The sequence below is a fragment of the Bubalus kerabau genome, chromosome X (genome assembly GCF_029407905.1).
Source record: "Bubalus kerabau isolate K-KA32 ecotype Philippines breed swamp buffalo chromosome X, PCC_UOA_SB_1v2, whole genome shotgun sequence".
Taxonomy (NCBI): Eukaryota; Metazoa; Chordata; class Mammalia; order Artiodactyla; family Bovidae; genus Bubalus; species Bubalus kerabau.
Genome location: NC_073647.1, coordinates 123,005,685 through 123,021,698, shown reverse-complemented (window position 1 = coordinate 123,021,698; position 16,014 = coordinate 123,005,685). Strand labels below are relative to the sequence as shown.

General features: G+C 40.0%; 1 non-coding gene across 1 annotated transcript; it reads left to right on the top strand.

Annotated features, from left to right (window-relative positions):
• Positions 1 to 15,941: 15,941 nt before the first annotated feature.
• TRNAG-CCC (transfer RNA glycine (anticodon CCC)) lies at positions 15,942 to 16,014 on the top strand. The gene has a single exon. It is a non-coding gene; the product is annotated as a tRNA-Gly (tRNA).

Below are 16,014 nucleotides of genomic sequence, written 5' to 3'. Positions count from 1 at the left end.
GTTGCTTCCTGACCTGCACACAGGTTTCTCAAGAGGCAGATCAGGTGGTCTGGTATTCCCATCTCTTTCAGAATTTTCCATAGTTTATTTTAATCCACAGAGTCAAAGGCTTTGGCATAGTCAATAAAACAGAAATAGATGTTTTTCTGGAACTCTCTTGTTTTTCAATGATCCAGCGGATGTTGGCAAATTGATCTCTGGTTCCTCTGCCTTTTCTAAAACCAGCTTGAACATCTGGAAATTCAGGGTTCACGTATTGCTGAAGCCTGGCTTGGAAAATTTTGAGCATTACTTTACTACCGTGTGAGATGAGTGCAATTGTGCAGTAGTTTGAGCATTCTTTCCATTGCCTTTCTTTGGGATTTGAACGAAAACTGAACTTTTCCAGTCCTGTGGCCACTGCTGACTTTTCCAAATTTGCTGATATATTGAGTGCAGCACTTTCACAGCTTCATCTTCCAAGATTTGAAATAGCTCAGCTGGAATTCCATCACCTTCACTAGCTTTGTTCATAGTGATGCTTCCTAAGGCCCACTTGACTTCACATTCCAGAATGTCTGGCTCTAGGTGAGTGATCACACCATCCTGATTATCTGGGTCGTGAAGATCTTTTTTGTACAGTTCTTCTGTGTATTCTTGCCACCTCTTCTTAATATCTTCTGCTTCTGTTAGGTCCCTACCATTTCTGTCCTTTATTGAGCCCATCTTTGCATGAAATGTTCCCTTGGTATCTCTAATTTTCTTGAAGAGATCTCTAGTCTTTCCCATTCTATTGTTTTCCTCTATTTCTTTGCATTGATTGAAGTCTTTCTTATCTCTCCTTGCTATTCTTTGAAACTCTGCCTTCAAATGGGTATATCTTTCCTTTTCCCCTTTGCTTTTCGCCTCCCTTCTTTTCATAGCTATTTGTAAGGCCTCCTCAGACAGCCATTTTGCTTTTTTGCATTTATTTTTTGGGGGATGGTCTTGATTCCTGTCTCCTGTACAATATCACAAACCTCCATCCATACTTCATCAGGCACTCTGTCTGTCAGATCTAGTCCCTTAAATCTATTTCTCACTTCCACTGTGTAGTCATAAGGGATTTGATTTAGGTCATACCTAAATGGTATGAATACTAAACAAACACGTATAATATAAAGATAGTATATTAACTAGAGGTGAGTGAAGACATCTGTCATGCGGGATATTTTTAAACTTTATTTTTGTTCTGGTCACTTTAAAAATGTCATCTCTCTTGGACATTTGCTTGTCAGAAAAGTAATCTTGTTTTAAAGAAAAAAAAGAAGCCTTTTACTTTTGATGGACTACAATAAGAAACTTAGGCTTATGTAGTCAAGAGAGAGCAAGGTGTTCCAAAATATATGTAGTGGTCTTGAAATGCACTATGAATGTGATTTCCTCTCCCATTTCTTCAAATGACCCCAAGGAATCCCAGGCGATTCCCTCATCTATGACATTCCTTCCATGGGTATAGTTTATCTCACTGTTGGACAAGGATGAACAAACCAGTTCACCTAATGTACAAGTGCTCTCCACTGTCTGTATACAGGGAGCCAGCATATGTAAAGGGCACACTTAAGACGCAGGGTTGGTAGGGTGCTCTGTTGTATAGGTCCGTATAGTCAAAGCTGTGGTCTTTCCAGTAGTCATGTACGGATATGGGAGTTGGACCATAAAGAAAGCTGAGTGCTAAAGAATTGATGCTTTAAAATTGTGGTGCTAGAGAAGAGTCTTGAGTGTTACTTGGACAGCAAGGAGATCAAACCAGCCAATCCTAAAGGAAATCAACCCTGAATGTTCATTGGAAGGACTGATGCTGAAGCTGAAGCTCCAGTACTTTGGTCACCTAACATGAAGAGCTGACTCATTAGAAAAGACCCTGATGCTAGGAAAGATTGAAAGCAGGAAAAGGAGGGGACGACAGAGGATGAGATGGTTGGATGGCATCACCGACTCAATGGACATGAGTTTGAGCAAACTCAGGGAGATGGTGAAAAACAGGGAAGCCCAGAGTTCTTGGGGTTGCAAAAAGTCGAACACGACTTAGAGACTGAACAACAAAACAAACAACAAGCTGTGTATCTTAGGATATTCTTCACACTACTTGACATGTCCTAATAGTTGAATAATTAAAGTAATAGTTAAAGCAAACAGGTTAAGAGAGTAGCTAATATAAAAACTAAGTTACGTACCTTGGTGTGATTCTATAAAAGTTAGAGAAAATATTATCAAAGTACATGTGGGAAGAACTATGTTAACACTTACCATCATCTGAAAGAAATTGACATGGACTCTAAATCCAGTTGGCTCTTTAGTATCTTGAGTTTATTTTCTAATTAAAAATAATCAGTCAATTTAAATAGGCCAGTATTTTATTAAGGAAGATAAATCAATAATTAATCAACTTTCAAGATAGAATGACCCTGGTTCAAATGGATTCACTGATGAATTCTACCATGTTATTTAACAACAGATTGTATTAATGCTTTTTCAGTCTCTTCCAGAAGATAGAAGCTGAAAGAATACTTCCTAACTCATGCTAAGAGGCCATCAGTATCCTAATGCCAAAATTAGACAGGGACATTATAAGAAAACAGCAGACCAACATCTCTCATGAACATACATGAAAAAGTCCTCAACAAATATTAGCAGATCCAATATAACTATGTATTAAAAAAAAATACATGTCAAAATCTATTTTGTTGAGGTAGGCCCTTACAGAGTGGTGTGTCCAAAGTCCTTTCAAATGATGTCCTTCAGTCTAGAGAAGCAAGCCCACCTCAGACAGTTCACATCTAAGCAAACTGCTGGCCCTAAAATAAATTTGTTTCACAATCACATTTTATATAATGAAAAACAGCACAGTTATAAAAGGCATATATCTGTTGTTCTTGTTCAGTCGCTCTCATTTCCAACTCTTTGCAACCCCATGGACTGGAGCACACCAGGCCCCTGTCCTCTACTATCTCCCAGAGTTTGCTCAAATTCATGTCCACTGAATTGGTGATGCCATCCAATGGTCTTATCCGCTATCTTCCCCTTCTTCTCCTGCCCTGTCTTTCCTAGCATCAGGGTCTTTTCCAGTGAGTCAGTTCTTCGAGTTAGGTGTCCAAAGTTTTGAAGCTTCAACAACAGTCCTCCATTGAATATTCAGGGTTGATTTTCGTTAGGATTGACTGGTTTGATTTCCTTGCTCTCCAAGAGACTCTCAAGAGTCTTCTCCAACAACACAGTTCAAAAGCATCAGTTCTTTGGCTCTCAGCCTTTTTTTTTAAATATAAATTTATTTATTTTAATTGGAGGCTAATTACTTTACAATGTTGTATTGGTTTTGCCATACATTGACATGAATCCGCCATGGGTGTACATGTGTTCCCCATCCTGACCCCCGCCCCACCTTCGATCCCCATCCCATCCCTCTGGGTCATCCCAGTACACCAGCCCCAAGTGTCCTGTATCATGTATGGAACCTGGACTGGCGATTTGTTTCACATATGATAATATACATGTTTCAGTGCCATTCTCCCAAATCATCCCACCCTCGCCTTCTCCCACAGAGTCCAAAAGACTATTCTATACATTTGTGTCTCTTTTGCTGTCTCACATACAAGGTTATCGTTACCATCTTTCTAAATTCCATATATATGTGTTATTATACTGTGTTGGTGTTTTTCTTTCTGGCTTGCTTCACTCTGTATAATAGGTTCCAGTTTCATCCACCTCATTAGAACTGATTCAAATGTATTCTTTTTAATGGCTGAGTAATACTCCATTGTGTATATGTACCACAGCTTTCTTATCCGTTCATCTGCTGATGGACATCTAGGTTGCTTCCATGTCCTGGCTATTATAAACAGTGCTGCGATGAACATTGGGGTACACGTATCTCTTTCAATTCTGGTTTCCTCGGTGTGTGTGCCCAGCAGTGGGATTGCTGGGTCATATGGCAGTTCTATTTCCAGTTTCTTAAGGAATCTCCACACCGTTCTCCATAGTGGCTGTACGAGTTTGCATTCCCACCAACAGTGTAAGAGGGTTCCCTTTTCTCCACACCCTCTCCAGCATTTATTGCTTGTAGACTTTTGGATAGCAGCCATTCTGACTGGCATGAAATGGTACCTCACTGTGGTTTTGATTTGCATTTCTTTGATAATGAGTGATGTTGAGCATCTTTTCATGTGTTTGTTAGCCATCTGTATGTCTTTGGAGAAATGTCTGTTTAGTTCTTTGGCCCATTTTTTGATTGGGTCATTTATTTTTCTGGAATTGAGCTGCAGGAGTTGCTTGTATATTTTTGAGATTAGTTGTTTGTCAGTTGCTTCGTTTGCTATTATTTTCTCCCATTCTGAAGGCTGTCTTTTCACCTTGCTTATAGTTTCCTTTGTTGTGCAGAAGCTTTTAAGTTTAATTAGGTCCCATTTGTTTATTTTTGCTTTTATTTCCATTACTCTGGGAGGTGGGCCTTAGAGGATCCTGCTGTGATTTATGTCAGCCTTCTTTATAGTCCCAACTCTCACATCCATACATGAGTACTGGAAAAACCATAGCTTTGACTATATGGACCTTTGTCAACAAAGCGATGTCTCTGCTTTTTGACAATTAAATGAGTGCTCATGTACATGGCACCAAATTTAGAGCTCAGAGTTCCCTATACACTCCTCCCGACCTCCCCTTCCTCTCTTCAGTCTGGAAATACATGCAGTCCAAATGCATATACTTATTCTCTTGCTTTCACCTTACATGTTGTAAACATGAACAGTGTTACAATTTTAGCTCATTTAGTAGTATATGTATACTATATATATACTATATATATATATATATATATATATATATATATATATATATAGTATATGTATATAAAAAGAGCCTGTCTTTTTCTGTGAAGCTTTTTTAAACTTAATACTGATGCATGCAGCTGCCGTGGGCTTCCCAGTTGGCTCAAATGGTAAAGAATCTGCTGCCAATGCAGGAGCCGCAGTTTTGATCCCTAAGTGGGGAAGATCCCCTGGAAGGGGAAATGGCAAACCACTCTAATACTCTTGCCTGGGAAATCCCATAGACAGAGGAGCCTGGCAGGCTACTGTCCATGAGGTGCAAACAGTTGGACATGACTGAAACAACTGAGTATGCATATTTACAGTAATGCAGCTGCTGTACTTTCATTCTTCTGTTGTGTAATATCCCTATGCATCTTCCTCCACTGAGTAAATTAGGCATTTCTCCAATGGAAAGTCATTTGGCCTGATTCCAGTTTATGCCATTAGGAGGGTTGCTGCTCAGGAAATTGTGTAAGCATTGCTTCGTGCTTGTGGATGAGCATTATGTGCTAAACATTGGAACTGTGGGTCATGGACTAGGCTCTTGTTCATTTTATGGGACATAACAAAGTGTTCTCCAATGTCTAATTCTGTAGCACTGTGTGAAATATAATTTGTGCTATTCCATCCATTCCTGAACACTTGGTATTTTGCAGAATGTTTACACTTTTTTTTTTTTTAATGTTTAGCATCTATCCTGACATACTGGGACTGGGAGACTGTCGGAATAGTGATGTTATAACATCATCCTATTTCTGGATACTAAGCAGAGCCCTTATTTTGGCCTCATTCCACACTTGCAGCACTGCTTTCAACCTGGAAAGTGACAACGAGTGAATCTGTTTGGAAATACCAAATTATCTGATGCTAGTACAGCCTGTTTCATTGAATATTCCCAGCTGAATGGACCACTGCCAGACAACAGCATAAATATTCTACATAGGAGCGAGAATAAATGTTTAGAGACACTGTCCTAATTAAGGATTGTAGCGAGTTCTTTGAAATTATCCTGCAAAATCCAATTTAATGTTTCTCTGACTTATATTCTCACAGAGCTCTATTGTATTCTAACAGCTGGATGTCTTAGAAACTTGAAATATTTTCTTCCCATCTGTATTAATACTTGTAAGTAGAATTTTAAAAAAGTGAAATTCAGTGTTTCAGTCTGGCATGAAAAAAATAAAATTCTTATTTCAGTTGATCTTTTTCAATATTAAGTAGCTATTTTATTGCCACTTTAATGTAAAGAAACTGTGATAAATATGCTGCTAACATTTAAGGACTTTTCTATAATAAGTTATTACAAAAAGTGTTTTGATCGTATTCAAGAGACAGCTGATTGATGTTTGCAGTGTCTTTTTATTAATGCCTTATAACAGATCCACAGCACGTTTTTAGAACCTGTTTCAAGCATAGAGAAGGTAAACAAAATTAAGTCTCCTATGACTGACTTAGAATCTGTGTTCTCCTTATTCAGGTGTCTTTAATCATTCATACATGTTACCTCAATCAAAAACGCAACATCCATTTCTCCTTGAGATTTGCCCTCCAGTAGAACAAGAACAATTGTGCAGCACTCAACCCAGAGTGAGCAGCAGAATGCCTCCTTCCTGATCTCTAGCCTGAACTCCTTTCAGAGTGTGTTGAAGGTCGTCAAGTACAGTAGCTAATGACCTAATCCTTATAGAACCACATGGCAAGTGACAATTTTTGGTTCGAAGATCCCTTTCACGATCATAAATTTGACCATGGTTTGGCAGGCATTTCATGACCATTTTGTCCCGTGGTGCTAGGAATGCTTATTCTCAGGTGACGTGATGATTTTGTTGATAGATCATTCAATGGGCTAGTCCTGTAGTGGAAAAAATAAGTGAAAGTGTTAGTCACTCAGTGGTAATTGATTCTTTGTGACCCCATGGACTATAGCCCACCAGGCTCCTCTGTCCATGGAATTCTCCATGCAAGAATACTGGAGTGGGTAGCCATTCCCTTCTTCAGGGGATCATTCCAACCCAGGGATCAATGCAGGTCTTCTGCATTGCAGTCAGATTCTTTATAGTCTGAGTCACCTTAACAGTAGTGAAAAGTCTCTGGACCACCTGTCTTATTAGTCTCTCATGGTCTAGAAAATGATTCCTTCTTGTTGCTTCTTCCCACATTCAGAGTTAAACTATTACAATCATTGATCTCAAATAGGACTGTATACCTGATCAACCTCTTCAAGCCACCTAGTTATTATTTTTATAATTGGTTTGGTCACACATTTGGTAATACCAGAAACAATGATCTTGAAAAACAGACAGAATACAAGTAATATAGTGAGTTGTACTAGTAAGATCATACATAACAATTTAAGTCAAAAATTTCCATCAGCTTTGGCCCAATGTATGCCAAGGTCATCTGATTTAGTCTCTTCTGTACCAACTCTTATCTTTAAAGGAAATTTTTTATTGTCCTTATTCATAAGGCACCCATCCCAGTTTCCTAGTGTAATTAGTCTGATTATTCTTAGTATGGTTTAATTGTCCCCAACATAAAGAGGCCTTAAATGATCATAGTCTGCTGTTAGCCATATTAATCCATCCCACAACTGAGGGAGACTGTAATCTTCAGCTAAAATTTTGCTTGTTGCTTTGGTTAAGCCTGAGTAACTTTAGAAGAAAATTCATATATATGGTTGTGATCAAAGATTAGTGGGCTTCCCTGATAGCTCAATTGGTAATCTGCCTGCAATGCAGGAGACCTGGGTGCGATCCGTGGGTTGGGAAGATCCCGTGGAGAAGGGAATGGCTACCTACTCCAGTATTCTGGACTGGAGAATTCCGTGGACTATATAGTCCATGGGGTCGCAAAGAGTCGGACGCAACTGAATGACTTTCACTTTCACTTGCTATCATGTATAAAAAGAATTTTAGTAAACAGCACTTCTCTGTCACTTCCTCTTTATTATAATCTGTACAACCTATTCACTTATTTCTTAAAATGTGTAAATTTGATTAAAAAGCACCTACTGAATCTATAATATATTTAATCATATTCAGCGAGTGGTTGGTACTGACTGTTTTATATGCCACTAGTGCAGCACATATTGTCTGTCTACCATCTCAGTGGCCCTTGCACAGAAGATTTATGTAATTTATACAGTGACTAGTACACATTTAGTAATAAGTATTCTGGGTGATATATTAACAGTTTCAAATTTAGAAGCTGTATTCTTCACCATGGCAGTCACACAATGAGCTGTGTGGAGATATGTGAAGGCAACGGTGGTGTAGATTAGACCTGCAGTTTTGGGCCTTGCCCCCATGAACTTCCCTCTGAGTGACCTTGCATAGCTGTGATACATGGGATTATTAGATTTACATGTTCCATTTGATGATCACATGGAAAAAGGTATTTCAGGTAGTTGATGCCTGTACTTACTCAAAAAAGTTCATATATGCATTGTCTTCTAGGAATTTTATTCTAGAATTCTCATGCTCCTAATAGACACTTCTCTCATTAGAAAAATTGTATCTATTTTCTGACACCTCTTTCCCTAACAGGTCCGTTTTCTTATATCTAATATGTGTAATTTGTCCCCAATTTCATAAACTTTTCTAGATTTATGAAAATAACTGTTATTCATTGCTGTTCTTCAATCTGTTCTTCCTAAACTATCGAGTGACTTCCTTAAGATGTCAACTGGATCATGTCACCTTCTCCCCAAAACGCTTCATGGATTTCCCATTATACTAAAAATATTATCTCACGTCCTTCAGGAGCTGACCTCTGTCTTCCTCTACAAACTCCTTGCCCTGCATCATCCTGCTAACGTCCTCCCTGTGCTTCTCACGCCTGGCCGCCTTTCATTCCCTCAACCACCCAGAGTTCTTACCTCAGGCCCTTTGTCCATCTTCCTCCTTGTCCATCCCACGCCCAGCTTCTTTTCATCCTTGAAGACATGCTATGCATGATTACGTCTCACAGAGGCCTTCCTTGAGTTTTCAACTGAAATTAGGTTCCCTGCACTTAAACTTTTTAAAGTTTTATAGCTTTAACAAAAACTTACACTCTATACAGCACTCATCATAGCTGTTAACTTGCCTATTTATAGGATAACTTGTGTCCCTAGAGAATAAATTATGCAAGTGCATGGGCTTTTGCTGTTTCATCCAAAACAACATCCTGAGAGCCTAGCACAGTGCCAACATACCTCAGAATGAATGCATCATTGCTGTCCCATTTCACCTTTAGATGGCCTCAAAAAATTGCTTTACTTTATCTGCAAAGAATAACTTTCTCCTATTTCTAGGACTTCCTGTCTTCATAGTTCTTGGCACTGAAAAGGTATCGATAGCATTTTGTTGTTGCTGTTGCAGTTGAGGTGAATATCTCTGTAAGTAGATTTTGGGGAAATAGCTATGGGGAAGCATCATTGTGTTCAGTGTAATACAGTGAGATGACTCAGCAAAATGTCAAGAAGCCCTTTGGGGAAAATCTCTTCTGACAAGGTGCTAAGAGACAAATAGATCTCATTGAATTTGGAACAACTTGCTATTTCGTAGTTAGATGGGTTTTTTCAGCAGAATTCTGCCTAAACACATTGTCTGTATTTGCACTTGCTTCAGGCCAAAGAAAAGAGCACTGTGTACCATATTAAGCACAGAAGGAAGTTGGAGATGAAGGAGCAATTCTGAGACATGGGCCAGAAGATAAGAATACAGTGAAGGGAGGAAATCAGAAGCATCACTGGCCATTAGAAATGCCCTCCATACCAGGAATTTGCAGAAATACTTGGTGGAATATTGATCTACCTACAGAGGGTTGAAACCAATCTTAATTCTGAAAGAAATCACTTTTACTGCCTATGCCAATGGGCTTTGGGATGCTAAACTTAAAGTGAATCCAAAAGTTGACTCAAGATTTCAAGTATAATTCCTTAGAAATGATCTTCATGTATTATATCAGGGTTATTGTCTAAGAATTACAACACTGGCATTTCTGACCTGAAGATATTCTATGTTGTCCTGAAACTACATGAAGAAAAAAATCTCTAAGAAGTCATTTTAACTTCTTGTTGTTTTATAATTTTGTATGTTCCAAGAAAGCTTTGTCCAGTATATGATATAGGGTTATATATATATATATATATATATATATATGATAAAATAGTAGATATAATGAGAAAGGCAATATTTTGATGGGAACATTATCATTTCATTCTCAATTTAATATTTTACATGTAAAGGCAATAGAAAAGTTAGGTTATTTAGTCATTTAGGGTAAAATCCAGTTATTTAATGCTCTAATTTTTTTCTTTTTTAAAAATTCTTTTAATTTAATTAATTTCTGTTTATTTTCGGCTGTGCTGGGTCTTCATTGCTGTGCAGGCTTTTCTCTAGTTGTAGCGAGCAGGGGCTGCTCTCTAATTCTGGTATGCAGGCTGCTCAATGCAGTGGCTTTTCTCGTTGCAGAGCATGGGCTGCAGGGTGCCCCGGCTTCGGTAGTTGTGGCACACAGGCTTAGTTGCTCTGTGGCATGTGGGATCTTTCCAGACCAGGGATCGAACCCATGTCTCCTGCATTGGCAGGTGTATTCTTTACCACCAAGCCACCAGGGAAGCCCTCTAAATTTTTCTCAATATTTCCCAAATGTATTTTTTGCACTCTTAAATTTATGAGAGATACATAACTACATTGCAGGAAATTAGAAATACTGAAAAGTGTTCAGTTGAGTTCAGTCGCTCAGTCGTCTCCGACTCTTTGCGACCCCATGAATCGTAGCACGCCAGGCCTCCCTGTCCATCACCAACTCCCGGACTTCACTCAAACTCATGTCCATCAAGTCGGTAATGCCATCCAGCCATCTCATCCTCTGTCGTCCCCTTCTCCTCTTGCCCCCAATCCTTCCCACCATCAGAGTCTTTTCCAATGAGTCAAATGTTCGCATAAGGTGGCCAAAATATTGGAGTTTCAGCTTTAGCATCAGTCCTTCCAATGAACACCCAGGACTGATTTCCTTTAGAATGGACTGGTTGGATCTCCTTGCAGTCCAAGGGACTCTCAAGAGTCTTCTCCAACACCACAGTTCAAAAGCATCAATTCTTCGTCTTTCTTCACGGTCCAACTCTCACATCCATACATGACCACTGGAAAAACCATAGCCTTGACTAGAGGGACCTTTGTTGGCAAAGTAATGTCTCTGCTTTTGAATATGCTATCTAGGTTGGTCATAACTTTCCTCCCAAGGAGTAAGCGTCTTTTAATTTCATGGCTGCAATCACCATCTGCAGTACATAAGGGTAAATCCTTCTTGTTTTTCAGAGTTTCTCCTGTTTGCTGTTTCTGAAAATAAGGATCAGCTTGCTGCTGCTGCTGCTGCTAAGTCGCTTCAGTAGTGTCCGACTCTGTGCGACCCCACAGACGGCAGCCCACCAGGCTCCCCCGTCCCTGGGATTCTCCAGGCAAGAACACTGGAGTGGGTTGCCATTTCCTTCTCCAATGCAGGAAAGTGAAAAGTGAAAGTGAAGTCGCTCAGTCGTGTCCGACTCCTAGCGACCCCATGGACTGCAGCCTACCAGGCTCCTCCATCCATGGGATTCTCCAAGCAAATTACTGGAGTGGGTTGCCATTGCCTTCTCCGTAAAGTAATGAATATGCCAAAGAGACATATTCTGGGGTGGTAAACTCTGTTCTCGTACAATGTATACATGTGAGATACTCAGGAAAACTAAGTAACTTCCTGAAATAATAGCTAAAGTCACTGCCTTAAATACCATCTGAAGACAAAAGATATTGAAGGTGAGGGAGACACTTAGGGGAGGTGATCAGGAAAAACACAATAAACAAAGCTAAGGTTGTCATGCAAATTTTAAGTTGGTACCTTCTCCATACATAAGAGTTTACAGACATTTAGTCATCCTCCCATTCCTATTATAGAGAGGGAGACATACCAAGTAGATATTTTCTTTATGAATGTAAATGTACGTGTCTTACCAAATGTTTTCAGAGCTTCTCCTGTGTCTGCTGTTCCTTAAATATGCTCAGCTCAAGATAAGCCTTATGCCCAAGAGGCAGACCTTGGGGTGGCATATTCTGTTCCCCTTCACCTAACAGCTGGGAGTGTGTGAGTTTAATTTTAGTGTAGGTTGGTCTGTTCCTCTAGTATATTGGTGTCTGTCTGCATATATGGTCTGTTCTCTTGCAAAACTTGTAAGGAGCCATTTAAACTTGAATTTTTATGGGAATTCACAGGAAGTTATATTCCCTTCCAACAACCTGAGCTCTTATTTGTTTTACAAATAAGCAGAATTAATTTAGGCCAAAGAATCTTCTTCCCTAATATCCTAACTAGGAGAAAACAAAGGAACTTCCCTCTGAATTTGATTAACATTCAAGAGAGGAAGGAGGGGGTAGGGATTGGGGATGGGGAGTGGGAAGTTAACAAAACAGTACTCACTGCTACTCCCCTGCCCAGCTCCTTGCTTGCTTGTCCTGGGTGGGGCCTTTGGTTGGGCAGATTTGGAAAAGTAGCATGATAAATAATGAAACAGGATGGCTAGATTTGCTCTATATTGGAAACAGCAGAGAGTAAGTTGTGAAGAGAAAGAATGGATTGGATGGCTTCACGGGTCATTTGTCCACCTGGGATGTCAGAATGTTTGTCCAGCACAACATGGATGATCTGTGACCTGTGTTCTCTGTTCTAATAAACTAACACAGAAGAGATAATGTTTGTCTGCATGCTTCTGGATGATCTATTTCTGCTGCAAAACTTGCAGCAAGGCTGCTAATCAAGAGGAAAATGCAGCTGTGTCTTGGTGATAAAAATTGCTTTCCAGTGACTGTGTTCATCAGTCTTCTGCAAGGGAAATCAAGAGTAAAGGATGGCCAAAATTTCCATCACACTGCTGCACACACAGAGAAAAGTTACTCAAATGGCCAAAATAAGGGTTAAAGTTATAGAAATAGATTCAGCATGGAATCAAAATGAACCCTTCCTCTTTACATAAACTGGACTTGAAATTCTGAATTTGGATCTTGTCCTAGGCTAGCAGTATGCCCTGTGTCCTCTCTTGTGATGCTGGCCCATGGCTTCCAGGCAATCACAGAATTTTTAGGGGAAGCACACTGACTGAAGCTGCCCACCCTGGGCAGGCTCTCTGTAACCGTTTGCATGAGTTGTTTTATGACAGGAGGTCCTGATAAGGAACACGGAACTAATAAGCCATCGCCAACCAAAAGAGTTCGGGAAAGGTCAAAAGGAGACACCATGTGTCCATCTACCTCCCAGAATCCCTCTTGCTAGCATGCATCTTGGCTGAGTGATGTGTGCACCACCAGGAAGGACTGAGTCAGAATGACTGGCAAAAGACAACCCGGAAACTAATTCCATCAACACAAAACCTGAGACTGTGAGCCACGTGGCAGATCAGTTCTCCTGGGTTCACTTACCCTGCTGCTCTCTGCCCACGTGCCCTCTTCCAATAAAGTCTCTTGCTTTGTCATCACGTGTCTCCTCAGACAATTCTTTTCTGAGTGTTAGACACGAGCCCACTCTTCGGGCCCTGGAGGGGCCCCCCTTCCTACAACAGGATCATGAAGGTAAACAACCAATGCACTTAAAGCACCCTTTCCCTGCACAAGCATTCTGTTTTTCACTTTCAGTTTAGTGTTCAGTAAATATCATGAGATATTTAACACTTTTGTATAAACAAGCCTTGTGGTAGAGTATTTTCCCCAAAGGTAGGCTATGTGGGTGTTCTGATTGCATTTAAGGAAGCCTACACTAAGCTATGATGCTCATTTTGATAGTCAGGTATTTAGCATACATTTTTTATTTAGAGTATTTTCAATTCATGAAGGATTTATCAGGATGGAACCCCATGACAAATTGAGGAAGATCTGTGCATAAAATCTATTTCCCTGTTTCATCTGAATATGGTACACATTCATGAATTTAGCCACTGTCCCTAAAAAAAATGCAGATGAAAGGCAGGAGGGAGAAGAGGTATAGTTTCCTCTGTGTGGAAGGGCAGAGTGTGTCAGTTATTCAGTGATCTTCTCCTTTGGGGAATGCATGGCATGGAGAACTCAGGTAGGCTAAGGACACTCACTGTTGCCAAGATAAAGATGTTATTTCAGACATAGGAAGGCAAATGTTTTCCCCTTGGAGGTAGCTGTGTCCTGATGTTTCCCTTCTGTACAGGTCTGCAATTTTCTTAACCTCATTCACTGTCTTTGGAGTGCAAGTTTGGGGAGATGAAAGGTGGTCAAATGGCACAGGTCCTTATGCCCAGTATAGGTAGGAGAAGCTCAGGGCAGGGCAGTGTGACATGTGTGCTGTTCCCAGAGTAGCTCTTCCATCTCACAGCTGACCTACAATCACCCATGTGCCGCAGTTTCTTTTGTTCTCATCTAGAGTGTTTCTTAATGTGATGGAGTTTTCTGTTATAGATGAAGTGGTATACTATGTTCATAGTCAGTGTTGTCCTATCAGCTTTCCACAAAACTGATCTATCTATTCAGCACAATTTGAATAAAAATCCAAGCACTAGACAAGTTAATGTTTAACCTAATATACAATGGCAAGAAAAGTAAATATCTGAAAAAAATCTTTAAAAAACTTTGAAAACTCACACCATCAAATTTGAACCTTACTATAAAATCAGTGTATTTACAACTGTATGGTAATGAAAAAAGTTTCACATAAATGAATGTACCTGAAACATAGATGAGTAGAACCGAAATGAGCCCACATCTCTATGGGCAATTAAACTCTGACAAAGATGAAAGGCCATTCAATAAGGAAAGATATTCTTTTTAGCAAATGCTGTTGGAATAATCACAATATTAATACATCTGCAAAAAATAAAAAGTGAGAAACCTTACCTCATTCCTTTTAGGACAGAAAAATTAACTGAGCATATATAAAGCAAATAAAAATGAAACTATGAAAGTTCCCAAGAAAATGTAGGAGACAATTTCTGAGATTTGGGGTGAGAGAGGTTCTGTGGCCTGTTAGGAATGGATCAACACAGCAGAAAGTGAGTGAGCAGGTAAAGCTTCACCTGTATTGACACTAAAGTTATTAGTTGATGCATCAATAAAGGTCTCTGATTCACGTGTGCAATCTCTCACCTTTTAAGTTTTAAAACAGGGATCCAGGCATCTCTCCAGGTACCCAGGCACCATCCACATGCAGCTCAGGATCTCCAGAGAGGGAGGGAGAAGGTAATCCATGGGAGCCTGGAAAACGCAGAATCCATCTTCCCCTCATAAACAAACTAGGTAAGAGGGTAGGGTGGGCCATCTGAGCCCCTAGTGTATTTGGGTACCTGTGCCTGGTAAACTGATATATATAAAAATCTTAGCGCATGCGCATGTGTGCTCAATTGCTTCAGGTGTGTAGGACTCTTTGTGACCCAGTAGACTAATTTGTGACCAGTGGCTATGATGGAACCAACCTCTAACAAATCCCCGCACAGCACCCAAGTGAGCATGAATTGCATGACTCCTTACCCCAGGAGAGATCAGGGGTCAGGTCTCTCCTCATCACAGTTTCTGGAAGTGGTCCTTATGGATCCTTAAGGATCTGCAGTGGCAGAATTTAGCTGAAATTTCCATCTCGACTGGAGGGAAATGCCACATGTGGTTGGAATTTTCTACATCTCCGATGACAAGTGAAATTCATTTCCAAGCAAGTTTTAGCATCAGTACATTAATTTGAAAGGTGGAGCAGAAAATTATCTGTCAGAAACTTGGTTACACTACATCTCATACTTAAAATCTGTCTAAAATTAATACCAGATCATTCTAGGCTTCAGTGACATGTACTGCTCTAGGACTTTTGTTACCACTGCACCTGACAGTTCTATGCCTGCTGCTCCCTCCGGGTTAAGTGTTGCACATTTGTTCTAGTCCTACTTGAGGGCAAATCTGAATGAGAAATGGAAGATGTGTTTTAAATTGAGGTAACATGTATGAATTTAAGAAACTTGAATAATGAGAACACAGATTCTAAGAGATTCATAGGAGCCTTAATTATTTTTGTCTACCTTCTCCATGTTTGAAGCAGGTGCTAATAATGTGCTGTGGACCTGTTCTAAAGCATTTATTAACAGACCCTACAGGGACTTCCCTGGTAGTCCAGTGGATAAGACTCTGCACTCCCAATACAGGGGGCCCAGGTTCAATCCCTGGTCAAGGAA